At 39.7% G+C, this 9145-nt stretch overlaps 1 non-coding gene across 1 annotated transcript; it reads left to right on the forward strand.

The window, feature by feature from the left end:
• Positions 1-1935: 1935 nt before the first annotated feature.
• Positions 1936-2042, forward strand: LOC112804695 (small nucleolar RNA R71). Its single transcript, XR_003203310.1, has one exon. It is a non-coding gene; the product is annotated as a small nucleolar RNA R71 (small nucleolar RNA).
• The last annotated feature ends 7103 nt before the right edge of the window (positions 2043-9145 follow it).

Here is a 9145-nt window from a genome sequence, read left to right on the forward strand (position 1 = left end):
GTTGAATTAAAAATCCATGAAATTTGCCTTATTACTACTACTAGAAATTAAAGGAAGAGGGTATAGAACATGGGTTGCCTCCCATGGAGCGCTTCTTTAGCGTCATTAGCTTGACGTTTGGTCCTTGTCAAGGTGGTTGATAGTGCTTGAAGTCTTCTCCCCTTGTAGTGAACCTATATCCATTGGCTTTGTTGATAAGCTCCATATGCTCTAAGGACAAGATTTTGTTGATGGTGTACACTGGAGGCAGCTGACATGGAATAGTGGGGAGGTGAGGTGGTATAGATGGAAAGTATGTAGAGACCACTTCATCACCTGGCGAGAAATCTTCTATAGGAATTTTCTTATTTTTCCATCCCTTTGGGACTTTTTTTCTTGTGTTCGTGGATACCAGCTTGTTCTTTGTAATTTCCTCTTTGAGAAGGGTTTTGTTGTCTATTTCATGTGATTTTTGTGGGTCTGGTTCCTTTTGGATTACACTTGGCTGTTGCTCCTTCTGATTACATTGGTTGTTGACCATAGGAGTCCTTATGTGTGGTGCTTGTGCTTCCTTATTTGGCTCCTCCATCAGCTCATTGTCATCATGATCTGCTTCTTGTAAGTGGTTGAAAACATTGAAAGTGAGCTGCTCGTCATGTATTCTCAGCACTAACTCTCCTCTCTCTACATCTATGAGTGCTCTAGCTGTGGCTAGGAATGGCCTTCCCAGAATGATGAGGTAAATAGGATTCTCATCCATTTCTAGGACAACAAAGTCTGTGGGAAGATAGTAGCTCCCAACCTTCACCAGCACATTTTCAATTATTCCTACTGCCTGTTTTTGAGTTTTGTCAGCCAATCTGATAATTACATCAGTAGGAGTTAATTCATTGATTTGGAGCTTCTTCATGAGGGAGAGGGGCATTAAGTTGATGCTTGCTCCCAAGTCACAAAGCCCTTTTCAATCTTTGTTTTGCCTATAGCACAGGGAATGTGGAAACTTCCTGGATCCTTCTTCTTTGTGGGTGGCCCTGGTTGAATGAGAGCACTGCAATCCCTGTTCATCTTTATTGTCTGTCCACCCTTCAATGGACTTTTTCTGGCTAGTAGCTCCTTTATATACTTGATGTAGAAAGGCATTTGCTGGAGGTCCTTAATAAATGGATATTTACATCAAGAGATGCAAACATATCGAGGAACCTTGAATACATTCTCCCTGCTACACCACCTTTAAGCCTTTGGGGAAAAGGTGCATATGGGTTCAATGCCTCCTTCTTCTTCAGCTCTTCCTTGAGTATAGGTTGAAGTGCATGGCTTATCGAGTTTTCAAGTAGAGCCTCAATCTTTGAGAGCCTATCGTCTGTTAGAGATGGTGGGTTGAGATTAGGTGGTTGAGAAGGATGGTTAGATGGGTGTTGATAAGATCTTTGTGAGGTGTGTTGGTGAGTTGCATTGTTGTTGGAATTGAGGTTGTGGCATCTCTTATCTTGACCCTGGTCTTGTTGATTTCCCCACCCAAAGTTGGGGTGATTTTTCCATCCAAAGTTGTAAGTTTTGGAGTATGGATCATAGATTTGTCTAGGTGAGTTTCCAACATAGTTGGCTTGCTCCCAGTCACCTTCTTCTACTATATTCACTCCTTCTTGAGCTAGTGATGAGGTGATGACTACTGCAACTTGGTTTTCCTCCACCTTCTTAGTAAGATCTGCTAGCTGCTTGGTGATCATCTTATTTTGAGCTAGCAATGCATCCATGTAGTTCAGCTCCATTACTCCTCTAGTGTTACTTCTTTCGGAGGCATAGAAGTAATCATTCTCAGCAACTATTTCAATGACATCTATGGCTTCTTTAATGGTTTTCTTCTTGTTTAAAGAGCCTCCCGATGAATGATCTACGACCTTCTTTGACTCATAGGAAAGACCTTCATAGAAAATGTGAAGTTGAACCCATTCATTGAACATATCTGGTGGGCATCTTCTTGTTAAGTCCTTGAACCTCTCCCATGCTTCATAGAGAGTCTCACCATCTTGCTGCCTGAAAGTCTGCACCTTAGCTCTCAGCCTGTTGATTCTTTGAGGAGGGTAGAATCTTGCCAAAAATTTGTTCACCACTTCTTCCCAATTTGTTAAGCTCTCCTTTGGGAAGGATTCAAGCCATTTGGATGCCTTGTCCCTGAGTGAAAAAGAGAACAAGAGCAGCCTATAGACATCTGGGTGGACTCCATTAGACTTCACAGTGTCATAAATTCTCAGGAAGGTGGTTAGGTGTTGACTGGGGTCTTCTTGAGCACTTCCTCCAAGTGAACAATTGTTCTGAACAAGGGTGATGAGCTGGGGTTTTAGTTCAAAGTTGTTGTTATGTATGGTGGGCTTCTGAATGCTACTTCTACAGTTTACTGGATTTGGATTGATGTAGGAGCCTAGAACTCTCCTTTCTTGCCCAGCATGGTTTGTAGGGCATTCTCTAGCATGGTTGTGAGCTTCTTCTTCATGATTGTTTTCCAAATTTTCTTCCATGTTGGGTTCAAAGTACTCTTCCTCTTCCTCAGTACCAATAATTCCTTTCATTCTTGCTTCCCTCCTTAGTCTCCAGAGGGTCCTTTTAGGTTCTGAATCGAAAGAAGTTGAAGCTCCCTCTCTTCTCCCTGTCATACAACTAACAAAACACACAACAAGAGATAAAATAAAGAGACTATTCTTGTTAGAGTAATTGTTAGTGTGAGTGATGCAAATTATCAAACATTAGTGGGTTAGTGAGTAGAATTGTAATTAACAACAAAAAAAAAGAAAGAAAAACAAAGAGGGTGAAGGGGATGAGGAAGAAACTAAACAAACTGAAGGTAATCGACCAAATCAAATAACAAATAAAGGAAAAGAAAAATGCTCAATCTAGTAATCTTCCAACTTAATCATTGTTGATTCAAAATCAATCCCTGGCAACAGCGCTATAAACTTGATGCATGAAAACTTGTCTCTCAACAAATTTTCCTTCGGCAAGTATACCGAATTGTCGTCAAGTAAAAACTCACAATAGAGTGAGGTCGAATCCCACAAGGATTGATTGGTCAACCAATTTTTAATTGGAAGATTATGCTAGTTGAGCTGAGTAGGATGTAGTTGAGAATTGCAGAAAATTAAATGGCAGGAAAGTAAATAACAGAAAATAAAGTGTAGAATCTTAAATGGGGATTTGGGGTGATGAGCATGAAAATAAATGACAGAAAGTAAAGAGAATGGGTAAGATCATGAATGGGGAAATCATTGGGTTCAGGAGATGTTGCATTCTCCGGATCAAGTTCATTCTCATCTCTTCCACAATCAATGCATTCATTGATCTCTTTGGCAATCTTAAGTGATTGGATCCCAATTCCTTGGCAATCCAATCTCTCTAAGCTTGAACAATTGCGCAATTCCTTGATTTAATTGCTCATGGGAAGAGATGAAGTGTGGTCACTGATTATGCCACATGTATTTCCAAATCAAAGTGTTGGGAGGATTACATGTCACTATATCCGCCCAACCCCCAATTTGGTCCAACATGAGAAAGCATTTCTAGCATGATCTCCTCATCGCTTTTCCAAGGCTCAGAGGAGATCCAATTATGGAGAGTTTCTTTTCCAAGATAACAATCTAATTAGATGAAGATCGAAAGCTTTCTAGTAAGATCAAGAGAAAAGAAAGACGAAGAAGAATGAAAACTATAATTGATCCATCAAATTACAACAGAGCTCCCTAACCCAATAAAAGGGGTTTAGTTGTTCATAGCTTTATACATCAAAAATGGCAGAAAAGAAGAATCCATGCTAAAAGTGCAAAAAAGTAAATATACAGAGGTAGTTCTCCCAAAAGCCAAGCTCTCTATAGTTCAAAACTACTCCTATATATACAACTCCTCTTGATCTTCAAGTGAGTTCTTCAAGTCTTGGATGTGGGCTCTGGATCTTGAGTTGAAGCAGTTCTAATCTTTAGTGGGCCCAGCTTGCAGAGAAGTATGAATTAGGCATGGGCGTTAGTGAGATTAATGTTAAGTGACATTGTGGGTTCGAGAACGTTAGTGGCAATCACTTTTTCCACTAACGTTCTACCCTCAAATACCTCACGTTAACTCCAGCGTTAGTGGCACTAACGTGACCACTAACATTGCCTTCTAAATCCTTGCTAACGTTATTGGGACTCACTTTTCCCAATAACGTTGGCTTATACCCCTTTCGCAAGCGTTATTGGGACTCACCTTTCCCAATAACGTTGCTATGTGCCTTTTGTCCCTACGTTAGAGTTCACGTTAGTGTAACTAACGTGGCTCTTAACGTGGGTATGCTTCACCTTCGAGAGCGTTAGTGATACTTACCTTTGTCACTAACGCTCCAAATGCCCCTACTCTCCACATTAGAGCTCACGTTAACTAAGTTAATGTGACTCTGAACGTAGTAGAGAATGCCATCTTCCAACGTTAGTGACAAAAGTGAGTGTCACTAACGTTGGCTTATCAATCCTCAACTCCACGTTAACTCTCACGTTAGTAGTCTTAACGTGACCACTAACGTAGGCCATGCTAGTTGATCCAACGTTAGTGACAAAGGTGAGTGTCACTAACGTTGGCATTGTTCATCTCTTCCACGTTAGAGTTCACGCTAACTACGTTAACGTGGCTCATTGCCAAGTTTTGGAACGTTAGTGGTGTTCACTTTTACCACTAATGTTAGAGTTCTCTTTTGTCTCCACGTTAACTACCACGTTAACTAAGTTAACGTGGCAAGTAACGTGAGCTATTGATGGCTTCGCAGGCATTATTGGTGATCACTTTTCTCATTAATGGTGCAAGCTATTTACCATTCCACGTTAGTGTTCACGCTAACTAGATTAACGTGAGTACTAACGTGGTTCTGCCTTGCTTCCTTTGCCCTGAAACCAAGCAAATAAAGTGCATCAAAGCTCTAGCCAAAGTCATGAGATTATGCATCATCAATTTATCATGCAATTCTAGCAAAATCCTCATGAAATTATATGAAATTCACAATAGTTGCTTGAATCAAGGTGTAAGTGTATTTTCATCCAAAACTTGCCTTATTCACTAAGAAAATGCATGAAACTACCCTAAAACAGTAAAGAAAAGGTCAGTGATGCCAGGGCATCTAGGCCAGTTTTAGTGACCTTTTCTTTACTATTTTAGGGTAGTTTTATGCATGTTCTTAGTAAATAGGCAAGTTTTGGATGAAAATACACTTACACCTTGATTCAAGCAAACATTGTGAATTTTACATGATTTCATGAGGATTATGCAAGGATTGAATGATAAATTGGATAATGCATGATCTCATAACTTAGATTAGAGCTTTGATGTACTTTATTTGCTTGATTTCAAGACAAAGGAAGCAAGGAAGAGCCACGTTAGTATCCACGTTAAACTAATTAACGTGACCACTAACGTAGAATGGGAATGAGCTTGCAACGTTAATGAGAAAAGTGGTAGTTAATTGCAATGTTAATTATCCAATAATGTCTTCGAAGACGTTAATTGCCATGTTAACTACATTAACGTGGTAGTTAACATGGAAGAAAAGGGAGCTCCAGCGTTAGTGGTAAAAGTGAATACCACTAACGCTCCAAATTGGCAATTGGCCACGTTAAGAGTCACATAAACTCAGTTAACGTGAACTCTAATGTGGAAGGGGAAGGCAATGCCAACATTAGTGACACTCACCTTTGTCACTAATGTTGGATTAAGCCAACATTGCCCACATTAGTGGTCACATTAAGACCACTAACGTGAGAGATAACGTGGAGCTAAGCATGATAAGCCAACGTTAGTGACACTCACCTATGTCACTAACGTTGGAGATGGCATTCACTACCACGTTAGTGGCCACATTAATCTAATTAACGTGAGCTCTAACGTGGGAAGGAGGGGTGTTTGGAGCGTTAGTGACAAAGGTAAGTGTAACTAACGCTCTCGAAGCTTATGCATGCCCACGTTAAGAGTCACGTTAGTTATACTAACGTGAACTCTAACGCAGGGAAAGGGGGCACAAAGCAACGTTATTGGAAAAGGTGATTCCTAATAACATTTGCGAAGGACCAAGAAGCAACATTAGTGGTCACGTTAGTGCCACAAACATTGAAGTTAACGTTGATTATTTTGGGTTGGAATGTTAGTGGAAAAGGTGATTGTCACTGACATTCCCATGCCTAACTCACACTTTTTCTGCAAACAAAGCAGAGCCCACTGAAGATTGTAACTGCTTCAACTCAAGATCAAAGGCCCATATCCAAGACTTGGAGAACTCAATAGAAGATCAAGAAGAGTAGTATATATAGGAGTAGCTTTAAACTATTAGGGAGCTTTTGCACTTTTGAGAACTACACTATATATATTTACTGCATGTATTCTGTTCTACCCTTTTTCATTTCCATTTCCAGAGCTATGAACAACTAAACCCCTTTCATTGGGTTAGGGAGCTCTGTAGTAATTTGATGGATCAATTATAGTTTTCATTCTTCTTCCTCTTTCTTTTCTCTTGATTTACTAGAAAGCTTTCGATCTTAATTTAATTGGTTAGTTGTCTTGGAAAAGAAACTCTCCATAATTGGATCTCCTCTGAGCCTTGGAAAAGGGATGAGGAGATCATGCTAGAAATGCTTTCTCATGTTGGACCAAATTGGGGTCAAGGCGGATATAGTGACATGTAATCCTCCCAACACTTTGATTTGGAAATACATGTGGTATAATCAGTGACCACACTTCATCTCTTCCCATGAGCAATTAAATCAAGGAATTGGACAATTGTTCAAGCTTAGAGAGATTCGATTGCGAAGAGATTGGGATATAATCACTTATGATTGCCAAGGAGATCAATGAATGCATTGATTGAGGAAGAGATGAGAATGAACTTGATCCGGAGAATGCAACATCTCCTAAGCTCAATGAATCTCCATCTCTGATCTTACCCATTCTCTTTACTTTCTGCCATCTATTTCCATGTTCATCTTCCTAATTTCCCATTTATGACTCTACACTTTATTTTCTACAATTTACTTTCCCGCCAATTAATTTCCTGCAAATCTCAATTACATTCTGTTTAGCTCAACTAGCACACTCTTCCAACTAAAGTTGCTTGAACAATCAATCCCTGTGGGATTCGACCTCACTCTATTGTGAGTTTTTACTTGACGACAATTCGGTATACTTGCCGAAGGAAAATTTGTTGAGAGACAAGTTTTCGTGCATCAATATTCTATTCTGCAGCTTTTATTATTGAGCTTATCATCTAATCAAGCAATTACCACCACTAAACTTCATTCTAACTCCTACCACATTAGACAATTACTTTCTATTTCAAACATTTTCTCTTATTGATGCAAAAGGGAAACAAGACATGAATTTAAAGCAGGTGAATGATAACAAGCATTATGCAGATCACCTATTTTGAATAACACATGACAGCAAACTAATAGAGTAAGCTTTATAAAAAAAGGAGAATAATTTGACTTCTAACTAAAGCATAGCAGATAGAGACAGTTGAGTAACAATACAACTTTTTGGTATCTTCTTGTTTAGTCCTTCATCTTCCTTCTCAGCTTTTATGTCTTCTTTGCTCATGTTGTATAATCCTTCTGATGAGCGGATAATTTATACGCTTTTTGCACTATTTTTAGTGTGTTTTTAGTACGTTTTAGTTAGTTTTAGTATGTTTTTATTAGTTTTTATTTAAAATTCACTTTTCTGGGCTTTACTATGAGTTTGTGTGTTTTTTTGTGATTTTAGGTAATTTTTGGCTGAAATTGAGGAACCTGAGCAAAAATCTGATTCAGAGGCTGAAAAAGGACTGCAGATGCTGTTGGATTCTGACCTCCCTGCACTCGAAGTGGATTTTCACGAGCTACAGAAACCCAATTGGTGCGCTCTCAATTGCGTTGGAAAGTAGACATCCTGAGCTTTCCAGCAATGTATAATAGTTTATACTTTTTTCGAGATTTGATGGCCCAAACAGGCGTTGCAAATCAGCTTCAGAATTCCCGGCGTTTAACACCGGAACTGGCACAAAAGTTGGAGTTAAACGCCCAAACTGGCACAAAAGCTGGCATTTAACTCCAGGAAAAGTCTCTACACATGAAAGCTTCAATGCTCAGCCCAAGCACACACTAAGTGGACCCCGGAAGTGGATTTTTACGTCATTTACTCATTTCTGTATATCCTAGGATACTAGTTCACTATAAGTAGGACCTCTTGACATTGTATCTTTATCGGATGACACTTTACACATTTCATACTGTACCTTCTACGGCATGAGTCTCTAAACCCCATGGTTGGGGGTGAGGAGCTCTGCTGTGTCTTGATGGATTAATGCAATTACTACTGTTTTTCATTTAATCACGCTTGCTTCCATTCTAAGATATCACTTGTTCCTCAACTTGATGAATGTGATGATCTGTGACACTCATCATCATTCTCACCTATGAACATGTGCCTAACAACCACCTCCGTTCTACCTTAGATTGAGTGGATATCTCTTGGATCCCTTAATCGGAATCTTCGTGGTATAAACTAGAATTGATGGCGGCATTCTTGAGAGTCCGGAAGGTCTAAACCTTGTCTGTGGTATTCTGAGTAGGATTCAAGGATTGAATGACTGTGACGAGCTTCAAACTTGCGATTGTGGGGCATTAGTGACAGATGCAAAAGAATCACTGGATTCTATTCCGACATGATTGAGAACCGACAGATGAATAGTCGTGCTCTGACAGAGCGCGTTGAACATTTTCACTGAAAGGATGGGAGGTAGCCATTGACAACGGTGAAACCCTACATACAGCTTGCCATTGAAGGAGCCTTGCATGCATGAAGAAGAAGACAGTAGGAAAGCAGAGATTCATAAGATAGAGCATCTCCAAAACCTCAACCTGTTCTCCATTACTGCAAAACAAGTATCTATTTCATGTTCTTTTACTTTTCACAATTAAACCTGAGAATTATTGATATCCTGACTAAGAGTTACAAGATAACCATAGCTTGCTTCAAGCCGACAATCTCCGTGGGATCGACCCTTACTCATGTAAGGTATTACTTGGACGACCCAGTGCTCTTGCTGGTTAGTTGTGTGAAATTGCAAAAGTGTGATTGCGATTTCGTGCACCACCTTCCAAAAAGTTGAGTAGTTCTCTGTACTGAT

Source organism: Arachis hypogaea, chromosome 5, assembly GCF_003086295.3.
Source record: "Arachis hypogaea cultivar Tifrunner chromosome 5, arahy.Tifrunner.gnm2.J5K5, whole genome shotgun sequence".
In the NCBI taxonomy this organism is placed as follows: Eukaryota; Viridiplantae; Streptophyta; class Magnoliopsida; order Fabales; family Fabaceae; genus Arachis; species Arachis hypogaea.